General features: G+C 36.6%; 1 non-coding gene across 1 annotated transcript; it reads right to left on the bottom strand.

Annotated features, from left to right (window-relative positions):
* Positions 1-8,287: 8,287 nt before the first annotated feature.
* LOC124888188 lies at positions 8,288-8,474 on the bottom strand. Its single transcript, XR_007046321.1, has one exon. It is a non-coding gene; the product is annotated as a U2 spliceosomal RNA (small nuclear RNA).
* Positions 8,475-15,123: the final 6,649 nt, after the last annotated feature.

The following is a 15,123-nucleotide window of genomic DNA, read 5'->3' as shown; positions in this document are numbered from 1 at the left end:
TGTGGGCAACGAAATTTTATTAAATTGAAATCCGTACGAAATTTGAATTATGTTAAATTCAAAATAGATTAGTCTCAAATAAATATTGTGGATTACTTATTTAAGTCCAAACATATATAGATTTAATTAAAGTCCAATTTCTATTGGGCTAGCCCATTGATTTGGGCTACAAATGATGAACCCACTTTGATAAACCCATGATATTATCATATTTTAGAGGCCCAAATAAGCGCACGTGAAAATTAATGAATATCAATACCAAGTTCTTACTTGGACCAAGAGGAACTCAAAGAACCCCAAGATCCTAGTTTCTAGCCAAGAAACAACACTAGTATCACTCTACTAGCGAGTTTTCAAAATTGGGGCTTTTCTAATGGAAGATAGAAGTTCCAAAATATTACAAGTGTTTTGTTGTCTTCCAAAATATGATTCAATTAACTAAAAGACTATCCCTAACAAATGGATTATATAGTCAATTACAAAAGAGGGACATAAGACCAAAATACCCTTGGCATTAAGTGGGTGGGTTTGGGGTGTTTTGTTGGGCCTCTTCACACTTTAATAAGTATAAGCCCTTAGATGGGCTCACAAGGGTCTCACACACGGCCAAGGATGTGAACAAGGCTTGGAGTCATTGCAACTCACATGCTTGGCTTCATGTGAAAGGGCTCGAGCTAGGAATTCTCACATCAAGTAGTGTATTAGACTTTTATAGCATCCAAAAGTTACAGCGATATAAATACAAGTAAAGAAAAGACCAAGGTAACTAGATCTCTAAATCTCTAGAAATCAGATAGAGTATTTTATACATTTAATAGACCACAATTAAGGGAGAGAAATCTGTGTAATATTTACACAATCAATCACAATATTTACACAATTAATCATGTCCCAATACGCCCCCACAAGTTGAAGGTGGCATCAATAACCTTTAATTTGGACAAATGTTGATGAAACAAAAGATGAGGCAAAGGCTTTGTAAGCGTGTCCACGAGCTGATTAGTAGAATGTAAATGCTGATTGAAAACCTGTTTTTGCTGCACTTGATCTCTAACAAAGTGAAAATCAACTTCAATATGTTTCATCCTACTGTGTAGTATCAGATTTTGACAAATATAGGTAGAACCAATATTATCACAGTAGATTATGGATGGATCAGGCAGCTGCACATATAGTTCTATAAGAAGTTTTTTGAACCCAATTGACCTCAGCAAGAGCAGAGCTACTGCACAATACTCTTCTTCAGTGGAGGAGCGTGCAATAGTGTGTTGCTTCTTATATGACCGACTAATAGGATTTGCACTAAGGTACAGGATATATCTAGAAGTAGAGTTCCTGTTATTAATGTCACCAGCCCAATCAGCATCTGAATACATAAACAACCCAGGATGTGTCTTTCTCATTATCTGCAAGCTATGATTTTTGGTGTACTGGAGGTATCACAAGAGTCGCTTAACAAAGGACTAGTGTGTTTGTGTAGGAGCATGCATAAATTGAGATAATTTGTTAACTGCAAAACTTATATCTGGTTTAGTGAATGACAGATAGTGAAGCTTACCAAGTACTTGATGATACAAAGTGGCATCCGCCGAAGGTGTGTCATCCTTTAAGGATAGTGAGGCAATGAAACTCATAGGAGTTGTAACAAGCTTACATTCAGATATTTTATGGGTAGCAAAAAGATCTGAGATATAATTGGAATGAGAAAGGACGATCCCTTCTTTAGTGCAGATAACTTTAATACCTAAAAAGTAGTGGAGATGTCTGAGGTCTTTGAGAGAGAATATGGTTGAAAGAACCTGGATAGTTTTCTTGATAACCTTAGAGTTTGATCCAGTGATAATTATGTCATCAACATATATAAGAATGTAGACCAATGCTTTATTTTGATGACGAATAAATAGAGAAGAGTCAGAGTTAGACTTTTGAAAGCCAATTTGAAACAAAAAATGCTTTAATTCAGAGTACCAGGCTCGAGGGGCCTGCTTAAGTCCATAAATTTCTTTCTTTAATTTGCACATATAATGAGGAAAATTGATGTGTGAGTAAATTGCGAACACATTTAAGGCCTTTAACCAAGAATAATAGCAAAGTCTTAAGCAACTTTTGTTGTTTTTGATTGTTTTTATTGTTTTAATGCAGATACAAGTGATTGGGGAGGAAACTAAAGAAAAGAAGAACAAATCAGCTAAAATTTGGTGCGAATAAGCTAAAGTGTAGCTGATGCCATTTCTGAAGCGTCGTCAGACATGGGACAGGCTATCAAAGTTGCCGTCAAGCTTAGACAAAACCTGAGGAGTTGAGATGAAATGTGATGCCATTTTAGAAGCACCGTCAAATCTGTGATGAGGCATCAAAATTGCCGTCAACCTGAAACAGATCATGCTGATTTCCAGTGAAGATGTGACAATATTTTTCACACGCCGTCACATATTTAACACACCATCAGATTTTCCATCAGAAGAATCAGAAGATAATAATTCACTAAAATCTTTAACGATATCTTGCACACACTATCAGACGTCTAACATGCCGTCAAGATCATCATCGTCTATTCTGAAGAGAAAACTGAAACCTTAATTTTTATTTCCTTATTTAGAATTAAGTATTGATAGCACTTTTAGGGTTTTGAGCATAATTCATCTATTATGGAGGAGAACAGATGATATTCTTTCCTCCCTATCTCAAGAATAATATTTGAGTGTTTTGCCGTGTGATTTAAACACAAGTTCACTTTCAATTTAATTCATCATTGTAAGTTAATCCTTTCAGTTATGAATTAAAATTGCATGCTTGTTTCATGCATCATGAGTAGCTAAACTCTTTTAACCTAGCTAATGGAATCTAGGGTTAGGTCATGATAAGGTGTTAAATAATCAAGGTTTAATAAGTGTTAGGATTTCTTGACAATTCTAAGATTATAATTTATGTCTGTTGTAAACAATAGGTGTACCTAGTTTGGTTTTCTTGAGAAAGAAATCATAAATAGTAGGAAGTGAATTATCAACAGGGACTCGAAAAGGCTTCGTTTAAGAATCAGCGTTGTAACAAGGTTGATTAACCTGAGGTAAAATCTGGGCAGTCAGTTGCGATTCCCTAAGTACGAGAGGATTAGGAAATTAGAGGCATGAATAGGTCGAGAGACATTTGAGCATACCATCAATAAAGATAGCTTGTCATCCTAACCACTGTGAGAACCTTGAGTTATTTATGGCATTTATCATGTATCGTAAACCCTAGTGAATATAATTCCGGTTATTTCATAAACTCTTGATTACCAAAAATCACTTGTTCAACCATTAAAAACCCCCATTTTGTCTTTTTGTGTCAGTTGTTGAATTTAACTTATAGCTTTAGTTTCAAATTAGTTTAATCACCACTCACATTGTCCCCTATGGATTCAATCCCAACTCTAAAGTTGGGTAAATATATTAACGACGACCGCTTTGCACTAAATTGATGTGTAAGTTGAGCGTTATCAAAATTCAGGATGAGCATACCCACGAGGTTGATGCAAATAAATATCTTTTTCAAGGTGTCCTTGAAGAAATGTGTTATTCATATCCAGTGGGTGCAAATGCCATATGTGCTGAACTGTAAGTGACAAAATAAGTCTAACAGTAATAGGTTTTACCACTGGACTGAATGTAGAGTGATAATCTACACCCGGTCGTTGTGTGAAGACCTTTACAACTAGCCGAGCTTTATACCTATCAACACTTCCATCTGATTTGGTTTTGATACGATAGAGCCATTTAAAATTAATAATATTTTGAGAAGAGAATGGCGGTACAAGATCCCATATTTTATTGTTCATCAATACGTTAAACTCAAGTTTCATCGCTTCTCTCCAGTGTGCACTCTTTTGGGATTGGTTATAAGTGGTAGGAAGTGTTTCAGTTAATGCAACTATAAGATAATCAAATGCTTTCTTGGGTTTGGTGATATTGCTTTGTGAACGTGTAACAAGTCGGTGAATGAGTAGTTGTTGGGTATGTGCGAAAGCTGTGGTAGAGGAATAGTGATGATTGTGAGATGGAATGGACGGGGAGGGATCTAGAGTTGGTATAGATAAAGAGGCTGTCGGAGTGTGCTAGTTTTAGCATTGATACTAGATTAGTAGCTGTGTATTAGGTGGGACAACAATAGGCTATGTGGAGCAATCTGAGCTGGCAGTAGGAGTTGGCGTTGCTACCAAAGATGGACCTGAAGATGAACCTGTAAGAGGTGTCGCCGATAATTCTGGAGCAAACTTAATAGGCTGGAGAATCTCATAATCCACTGGAGGCATAGACTTGACACTAAGGTCATTTGACTTGTTGTACAAGATATCCCACTCTAACTTTGAAATTCGTTTGTCTTTCAAAGATAAAAATATATCAGAAAAGGAAATTTATTTTCATAAAAATAACATCTCGTGAAATATATAGCCTTTGTGAGACAGGATCATAACACTGATGGTTGTGATGGGTATTAGAATAGCCTAAGTAAACACAAGGGGTGGACTTGGATTCTAGTTTGTGTTTGGCATATGGTTTAAGTCAATGGATAACATAGGCAACCAAAAGTATGAATGGATTGATAATTTAAAATTTGTCCAAATAATCATTAGTATGGACAATCATAATGAAGTATGCGGGTAGGTAACCTGTTAATCAAGAATGTGGCTTGTTGACAGGCAAAGGACCAAAATACTGGAGGCATGGAGGCTTGGTGTAAAATGGTTTTTGTTGTTTCAATGATGTGTCGATGTCTAGGTTCAGCCATAGCTACCCGTTGTGGTGTGTATAGTGGTGAGACAAGGTGATCAATGCCATTGGTGTGAAGAAATGACTTTAGACCTTCAAACTCACCACCACCATCAGTGTAAACTGAGAGTATTTTTGTATGAAAATAATTTTCAACAAAGGGTTTAAATTTAGACAAAACTGTTTTGACCTCACTTTTATTTTTAAGTGTGTACAACCAAATGTATTTTGTAAATTAATCAACAAAAATTACATAATATAATTTTTTATCAATTGAGAAAATAGGTGATGGGCCCATACATCACTAAAAATAATTTGTAAAGGATTTTTGCTCACTAGAGTATTCTTAGAAAAAAGGGTGCCAATCGCTTTTATTAGAAGAGCGGGAATTACAATGATCAAACATTTTAGAATTTGAAATTGGAATTGAAAACTTTTGTAAAAGTGTTTTAAGCACTCTTTTATTTGGGTGGCTTAATTTTCTATGCCAAGATTGTTAAGATTCTGTCATATAGGATTGGTGGTTCAGATTGCATTGGGATCCTCTAACAGGCCACTCATAAAGTCCTTCTTTATTCTGTCCTCGTGCCAACGGTGCCCTCATACTCAGATCCTTCACAATAAAATCAAAAGGAAAAAATTCTATGGATGTCAGATTATCTTTACAAAATTGAGACACGTATATAAAGTTACATTTGATCTCTGGTGCACACAAAGTATTTGAAAGATGAAAATTTTTATTTGAAGCATTTATTTGAACATGATCAGTGTGAATTGTAAGGATTTTGTTACCGTTGCCTATGGTACTATCGTTAGTACCACTGTAGTCATCCGAATGTTGAAGATTTTGAGAATCAGCAGTCACATGATGCGATGCTTCTAAATCAACAACCTAAGGCATGGAAGCAAAGTTTGTTCTGGTTTCCAAGTTATTGTGGAAGCATGAACGACACGCATTGGCAGTATGCCCAGTGCGACCACATAACTGACAAACTAGATGATTTTGTCGAGGAGACGTTGAACGCCAATTTGGTGATGTGGTTGGTGTATTATTGGGCAATAATTTGGTGATGAGGTTTGTGCATTTTAATGATTGGGATGTTGTGGACACCATGTTTGTCTTCTCTTATTATTGCAGGGTGTAAAGTTATTTGGTGATGATTTTTATGCCACTGCAGCTATAATTAAGCCTGATTAGGCTCATTCTGTTTGAGGAGAATCTCTCTATTGAGAAGCTTTTTGTATAGTTCCTCATATGAGATAGGTGTATCTTGGGTTTGGATAACCGTAGGTCCTAGACCACTGAGCATTTTGACCGCAAGTTCGTCATCTAGAATAGGAGTTCCAGCCATTGCAAATTCATCAACAATATTCCTAATCTCGCATAAGTGCTCTATCATACTGCAAGAGTTTTTGTGATCGTAGCCAGAGAGTTTTTTGGAGACTAAAACCCCTTGTATGTGATTTATGAGCATACACGTTATGTAGTGTGTCCCACACTTGCTTTGAGGTGGAAGTTTTGGCGATTGCAGAGGTGATTGTAGGATCAATAGATGTCATTAAGGCATTGTGTATCAACTGGTCTTGGCAAAACCAGAGTTTGTACTTGGGATTAGGTACCTTTTAGTTGTTGAGGGTTACCATTTTTTATGGTGTTGTCAAGGTTCCATCGAGATAGAAGTAGAGATTATGATTGACCATGAGAGATTCGACCTGCGCTTTCCAAATGACAAAGTTCATTGGACTAGTAAGTTTTAGGGAAAGTTGGGAACTGGGGTTAAATTACACCAGATGGCTGGTGTTATTAGCAGGGATAGTAGAATCACTTGGATTCACTATGGATGCCATAGAACCAAAAGAAAAACTTGAAAGAGATGAGAAGACTCATTTGAGTTTAGAAAGGCTCTTGTACCATAAAGGTTTGAGAGATGAAGAAGGAGTAGTGTATTAGACTTGTATATCATCCAAAAGTTACAGCAATATAAATACAAGAAAGGAAAGACTAAGGTAACTAGATATCTAAATCTCTAGAAATCAGTTAGAGTATTTTATACATTTAATAGAGCACAATTAAGGGAGAGAAATCTACACAATATTTACATAATCAATCACAATATTTACACAATCTATCATGGCCCAATAAGCTGCTGTCCTTTTATGTTGCATTACACAATAATAAGAAGAGGGTTGCTTATCTATCTGTCTATATAGGATATGATTCTACCTATATGTATATTAGCATATGACAAGACACCACTTCTGAAATTTTTTTACTTTCTTACAAACGCTAAACTACAATATGGAACATAACCTTCAAATAGCTTATTATACAACACAACTTTCAACATGATTTAGCTAGTTCAATACTGTCATTTTGATCTCCTAGCCTACTATCAACACTTATAGTCTAGTGGTACCACTGAATTTTAGGCACAATAATTCTGAGTTCAATTGACACCATCCCCTCCCTCTACCCTTTTGATCCCGATTGTATGTTGTTGGTGCTCTTTCTTGTTATTGTTGGATTTTTCTAGCATACAGATAGTAATAAAGTAACTCAATATTAAACTAAGTTCGAGAAAAAACATGATAAGTATTGACTTCACATTCTGGCCATTTGGATTATTGTTTTGAATGTTACAATTCATATGACTAGGAGAGGGTCTTCAATGTTTTCACTGTTGTGAACTACCTAATTTATCAATACTGCTAACTCCAAACCTGGTAAAATTAATTGAAGGCCTGCAAAAGTCACCCCGATTAAGTGGTAATCATACAGTAACAACTAAACTCTACGCATTATGACCAAGAGGTCATAAGTTCAAGCCATGGAGTAATTAGTAAAGTTGATGTCATGTGACCAAGAGGTTACAGGTTCAATCCATGGAAACAACCCTTTGCAGAAATGTAAAGTGAGTCTGCGTATAATAGACCCTTGTACTCCGGCCCTTCTCCGGACCCTGTGCATGCTTTAGCATTGGGCTGGCATTATTTTGGATACAATGTGTGTCTGAGTGTTTCCTTTCAACTTCTTGCATGTAACTATTTAATTGACACAATTTAGAGACTAAGAATCAAGCATTTTGATGAGGTTATATTTTTGGTACAACTTTGCTCCTGCAGAAGACTCCCAGGACGCGAAATGTAACCAATTATCCATTAGTTTTATGGAAGCATCTCTTCATCTGAAAGAACTAACACAACACTAGTACAATCTGAGTTCAGGATATTATATGTTTTGACAATGTGAACTTACACTTAAGCTATGTGCATTACACAGCAAGAAGAAGGTGCTTGCTTATTTATCTAGCTACATACTAAACATTTCCATTTCATAAATTCATTCTATGTTATTTCTCTCTCTGTTTTTAGTATGTTAAAATGAGTTGAAACTGCCTCTATTTATAATAACTAATGTTGCTACTGATGTCATTGAATGACATCATCACTAGAGAAACAAAAGTCCAAATTGTTAAGAGAAAGATTTTATTGGACGATGTCTATATATCATACTCTTGTCATATCCTTGAAATTTTGCCCAAGGAATCAAAACATCTTCCTAAATTCATGGGCTAATTTTAAATGACACTTATGGGGCTGAACCCCACACCTTTCCCCTTAAAAAACTGAGTTAATATTGTGTGAACCAATGACCCATATATCCGATATTAAACTGATAAGAACAAATACTACACTTGATCTTAATCAAAAGGCCGAGAAAGGTATACTTTGCTTTGCTCATGGACCTCCTTATTTACACTTCCTCTCAATTCTCTGCGGACGGCCAACCCTTAAGAAAATTCTACCTATGAGTATATTAGCATAAAACACTACACTCATGGATTTTTTTTAACTTTCTTATAAACAGTAAACTACATTATACAACATAACCTTCAACATGATTTAGCTAGTTTAATACTATCATTTTGATCTCCCAACGTACTATCAACGCTTATAGTCTAGTGGTGTGTAACACCCCGCAATTTAGGGCTAAAGTTTGAACCACCTTTTCTAAGCGTATAGATCCGAACTCAATGATTCTTTATTAATAAATGTGTGATGATCAATCCTATAGGGTGTGAATACCTTTAAATATGAATTGAGGTCACAAAAGTCCCGTAACTCAAAGAAGAGTTGAAAACTTTCCTATCGCTTAAGTTTTAGTGGATGTCTAAACTTGGGTCAAATTCCATCGACTATAACTTCTTGTATATGATGATTTCGAGAGACTACTATATATCAGATGAAAGGTTTTTGAGTCTTCTTTCTAACGCCACCGGGTTCACCTTAATTTGATATCGAAGTAGAAAGTTATGCTCATTTTACTTTGGTGTGTCTGACTACCAAAAAGTGATAACGAAGTTGACGACTTGTCAACTAGGTGACAACTAGGTTGAAGTACCGTCAACTAAGTGACAACCCATCAGCTCTAGTCTCAGCTTAGGACAGTAAGGGGGGAATTCAAGTTTGAAAGTGATGACTTAGGTGATGAGTCGTCATCTAACTGATGGGTCGTCAACCTAGGTCGTCAACTGAAGATTTCTGCAATTTTTTTTGGTTTCTTTAGGGGTATTTCGGTATTTTCCTCACCTAAAACCCCACCCCATGACTTAAATCATGCATTAAACGCTATTGCTAATAAAATATCAGTTCATCATCACCCATAATCCTCTTAACTCTCAAGAACAAGAGAAATTAGGTTTCCATCAAAGATCAAGAATCAATCCTTAAGTTCAAGATTTTCTAAAAATGAATCAAGATTATAATTTCCATCCTTCAACCTAAGTAATCTAAGGTATGTGAGTTTTCCTAAACTATATAGGAATGATGAAATCATTTTAATAAGGTTTTGGAATGTTGAGAAATCATATGTTTATGATGGGTTTCGAATTACAGTAAGAGGTATGCATTGTGAACGTTTTGGTCTTGAGGCCTTCCCTTAAACTTGAATTTTACTCGTGTATATATATATATGAATTGAGAACATGAATAACAAATTTCCCTCTCTTATGGTGTTATTTCTTGATTTACAAGTTATGGGTTATTCAATTGCATGTTTTAAAGCATGAACCAAGGGTTTTACTATCTTATGTGAACTTTATGTTGATTGAGAATTGAAGAGAGGGATAATTTCTTGTTTTAAATGTTAAATGTGATAATCAAAGGAATTGCATGATTTTTTTGAGAAATTGACCACCATTTGTTGAAATGCTGAAAAAGATAATCGACATATGTTTTGAAACATAAATCCTATTGTACTGTTTGAATAACTTAGTGGTCTAAACACTATTTGAATGAAAGAGTCGTAATATGATAATGTATGGCTTAGATATATGACTTGCAAGTCTTGGTATGACAATACCAAACAGATAAATGCAATAGCAGATTTAGAACAGACTAAAATACAGATTTTACTTAGATTTTGAATTCAGAAATATGCATGTTTAGAAAAGGTTAAAAATGGGCCTGAAGAGAGTTAGCTGGTTACCAGAAGAAAGTACGAGTTGAAAGACTCAACGCTAGAAATTGTGATACGAGAACAACCAAGAACACACAAAACAAACACCCAAAATAGTCCACAAATTCAAAAGAATCGAGGACCCTTTGAGTGACCCCTCTCAGATTCAAGAACAACAACAAGAACACAAAGTATTGTGGTGTTGAACACCTAATTTCTAGCAATCCACAACACAATATGGGAACAACAATATTACATCAACAAAAAACTCACAGGTTACACTAACAACAACAAGAAATCAAAAACTTACAACAACAATACAAGATAGATATCTAGACCAAATGAAGGGATAATCTTAAGAACCCAAGAATTGTGAGACTCTTGGACCCTTAACACTATCCACGACACAAACCTAACTCTAACATGGACACAAGAGGGACGTTACCGCCTCTAAACACCAACGTATCAAGCCAACGATGCACCACAAGTGATATCCACTCTTGGGCTGCCCTAGTTACGAATTGGTGGCTTTTCCAAGCCCTGCAGCTAAGGGGTGTTACACTCCTTACATTAGAGAGAGAGTTTGTCTTACATTAATAAACAACTAAGTCCTAAAAACCCTATCTTGTTCTATTTATAGTACATTACAAAATAAGACAAATGAATGCACTACCCTTAATGAGAGGGGTGGCCATGGAGTGCATTTTGGGCAAAGTGAAGTGACCAAAATGCCCTCAATAAAGATGGCCCAAAAACCGTGAGCTATTAAGTGTCCAACACCGTGAATCCTTAAGTCTTCAATTCTCCAAGAAATCTTTCACTCACTGACTTGATGAATGGTATGCTTAATGGTAGGCTCAAAATAGGTCGTCCTTGTATATTTTGTGCCCTCGGGGTGACTAAGTCTTGAGTCTTTAAGTGATGGTCTCCAATCATGTCGTCAAAAATTAGGGTGGACATTTTACTTGTATCATTCTCCCCTTCTTGAAAAGGATTCGACCTCGAATCCAAACCTTGCAAGAACGAAGAGAAGATAAACAAGCACCACATCCTCATGACATGAGGGTTAGAGTTAGTACAATAAACAATATCAAAATGCCAAGGAGGTACACACTTGAGATATAACCACACATCCTTGACTTTAATCATGAGGGGCTTAGCAAAAATATTACAAAGGGGTGGTGCCCTAATTGAAAGTAAAGTCCATGCAATACATATAGCAATATCACTCAAACAAGTGGACCGACCAACAACTATCCATCCTTCACACCCTAAGAAGTTACCGGGGTCAAATGGAAGATGTAACCAAGAACTTACGTCTCGGCCACACTCATTCTCCCCTAGGGTGCCATCCTTAAGGTTAAGCAAGCCCTCTTTATCACCATTAGAAATATCACGCACAAAAAAAGGGTTGAGAAAGGAGTTCCACAAGCCAACTTCAAATAAAAGGTTCTCATACATGCACTTACTACTAGTTTCAAAAGCTCTACTAGGAAGCCCAACATAAGAAACACTTAAAGAAGTAGATGGAATTTCTAAGAACATATCACCTTCTCTTTCAAATAAGCAATCCTCACTTAGACGCAAACCACCATGCGCAGCCAAGGGATCACAAGCAAAACCATCTTTACCAAGACAATTATAATTCGGGTTTCCTAAACAATCAAGCACATCAAGGTCTTTTCCACCCGATTGATTATCGTCCACATTCTCACTAGTTGTTGGCAACTTATTTACCAATGTAGACTCACCTTGTTTTTCACAAGGGTCAACTAGTGTGTGAATACTCTCGCCACTTAATAATGGAACCTTAGTCAAGTTATAAGTGCTAGCACTAGATGGACACAAATCATTCTTATGCGGAGAATTAATTTCTCATCTAAAGGATCAACTAGTACTTGCGTACCTACTACAAGAGTTTGGTCGTCATGCGACCTAACAATACCAAGAGTATCACAAAAGGGTGACTCAAGCACTTCTACCCTAGGCAAAGCCGCAAGTACACCCACTTGGCTCCTACTAGCCACAACACAACATTCTAAGTCCATAGGAGTGTAGGGAATAACGTTTTTACCTCATAGCTCACATGAGCTACGACCTTCCTCTTGAAGTGTGTCCGGGCCATAGCTAGGTCTCAGGACATAGTGTCAAGGTAGGCCAAAATGACATTGGTGGCATTATTGTCCATGGGTTGAGAGTTTGAAGTCGCGGGTTCCCTTGCAATTGTTCCTTAAAAAAAGAAAGAAAAGAACAAGCCTACAAAGCAAAACACAAGTTAGTTCAAAACAACCTCACCACACTCTCACACACTTGATCGTCTCACACTTGGATTCACAAGTATTGCAAGTTGGCTTGTAGTTCGTGATGAGTCGAGGGGTGAGTCTACTCCTTGGTCGGAATGGATTCTTTATTTGAAGACTCAAGGAAATCAATGTCCGAACTTAAACCAAGAAGTACTACGATTTTAAAAATGACAAAATCACAAAAGAAACGTAGACACGAACAATTGATTCAAAGGACTAATTGACAATCTAGTAGGAGTTTACAAGTTTGTTAATTAGTTCTAAGATCAACTAATGAAACCAAGAATCAACAATTAGAAACTAGAAAATCCAAATTTGAGCTTAATATTGACGGTGAACAGTAATTAGGGTGATGTGGCAGTATGCAATTGGTCTCAGTCCCACACAACTTTAGTCACAAATTTGAATTTTTAATCTTCACACAATTTGAAAAGGAAGACAATTGGTTTTGGAGGGAAAGTAAAAGTCTTGTAGTCTTTTCAACTTTCCAAACTCATAAAGGTGAGATTTGACTTTACTAGTCCCACAAGACAAGGTCCCTTGATTTAAGGATAGTAGTTGGAAAAGTTGATGTCAAGTCTAAGAAGTGATGTGTGCAAGTCTTCTGACAAACAACTTTATAACTTTTGTCTTACAACTTTTTGGATCTTTTTTACACTTTTTGTTGTCTTAATTTGTAAGAATAGATGAAGAACAATATGAACACCACAACAACCTTTAAGAACACAATAACAACTTCTTCAAGAACACAACACAACACCACTAATTGTTAGCAACAAGGCACAACATACGGCCATCTTCAAGTCACCACAACATTAGTCAATATTATAAGCTCAACTTTAGATCTAGACACCTTTTGTGTTAGTGAGAAAGAAACCAACACAAGAAACAAACCAACACAAGAAACACACTAGACAAACAAAAATCTGCTAGATCTAGACACACAAATAAGTTTTCAGCCAATACAATAACAAATTCCAGATTTGGCCAAGAACAAGAACACTTTTTTTTCTTCTAACAAGAAAACCTAAGATTTGATCTTGTAGGAACAATATCAAGCCATGCTTTGATACCAAATGATACAAGAACAACCAAGAACACACAAAACAAACACCCAAAATAGTTCACAAGTTCAAGAGAATTGAGGACACTTTGAGTGACACCTTTCGGATTCAAGAACAACAACAAGAACATAAAGTATTGTGGTGTTGAACACCTAATTTCCAGCGATCCACAACACAATATGAAAACAACAACATTACATCAACAAGAAACTCACGGGTTACACTAACAACAACAAGAAATCCAAAACTTACAACAACAATACAAGATAGATAGTTAGACCAAATGAAGGAACAATCTTAAGAACCCAAGAATTGTGAGACTCTTGGACCTTTAACACTATCCACGACACAAACCTAACTCTAACAGTGACACCCGAGGGACGTTACCTCCTCTAAAGAACAACGTATAAAGCCAATGATACAACATAAGTGATATCCACACTTGGGCAACCCTAGTTAAGAATTGGTGGCTTTTTCAAGCCCTACAACTAAGGGGTGTTACACTCCTCACACTAGAGAGAGAGATATCTTACATCAATAAACAACTAAGTCCTAAAAATCCTATCTTGTTCTATTTATATTACATTACAAAATAAGACAAATAACTACACTACTCTTAATGAGAGGGGTGGCCATGGAGTGCATTTTAGTCAAAGTGAAGTGACCAAAATACCCTCAATGAAGATGGCCTAAAAAACGTGAGCTATTAAGTGTCCAAAACCGTGAATCCTCAAGTCTTCAATACTCCAAGCAATTTTCTACTCACGGCCTTGATGAATGGTATGCTCAATGGTAGGCTCAAAATGGGTCTTCTTTGCATATTCTTGTGCCCTCGAGGTGACCAAGTCTTGAGCCTTAAGTGATGGTCTCCAATCATGTCGTCAAAAATTAGGGTGTCCATTTTACTTGTATCAAACCGTGCTTGTGTACCTTGATTCATGTCATCCCAAAATGGGACTTTGGTTAGGATCCCTGCTTTGTGATCTTGTGCACTACCATGACATAGTGATTTGATTGGGGATTTTGGCACCCTGCTGTGTGATCTGGTGTGTTCCCCTTATAGATACTCCAATCCTTGCAGCAAACTTGGCTTGCCGCCGAATCAAGGGCGGATTCCATATAGCCCGTGGAATTATTGATTGTAGCGTGTACCATCTAGCTCAGAAGTAAAATAACTAGTGCGTCATGGTTTCAAAGAAATGTTTTCAAGTCTTTAAAGAATGCCCATGTGTTTTCATATATCGTATGTAAAATGTTTCATAAATTGCTCTCACTTATGTTATATAAAAGTATGTTATTTTGGATTGCTCTGCGTACCAATACATTTGTATTGACCCTCAATATTTTGGGATCTGAGGATCAGTCCCGGGGTCCCGCTAAGCTATAGACCATTGTCAGACGATTGAAGTTGGTGAGCCTCCCTTGTTTCGGACGGCCTTATCTCATGATTTCATTGTTTTTAGTTCATGGTTCGACAGGGGGCCTTGTCCCGATCTTTAAACAGATGTTGTTTTCTTTCAGTTAGTAGAGATTTCACAGGCAAGTGTTAG

The sequence above is a fragment of the Capsicum annuum genome, chromosome 10, assembly GCF_002878395.1.
Source record: "Capsicum annuum cultivar UCD-10X-F1 chromosome 10, UCD10Xv1.1, whole genome shotgun sequence".
NCBI lineage: Eukaryota > Viridiplantae > Streptophyta > Magnoliopsida > Solanales > Solanaceae > Capsicum > Capsicum annuum.
Note: the sequence above shows the minus strand (reverse complement) of the source record. Positions and strands in the feature narration are given on the sequence as shown.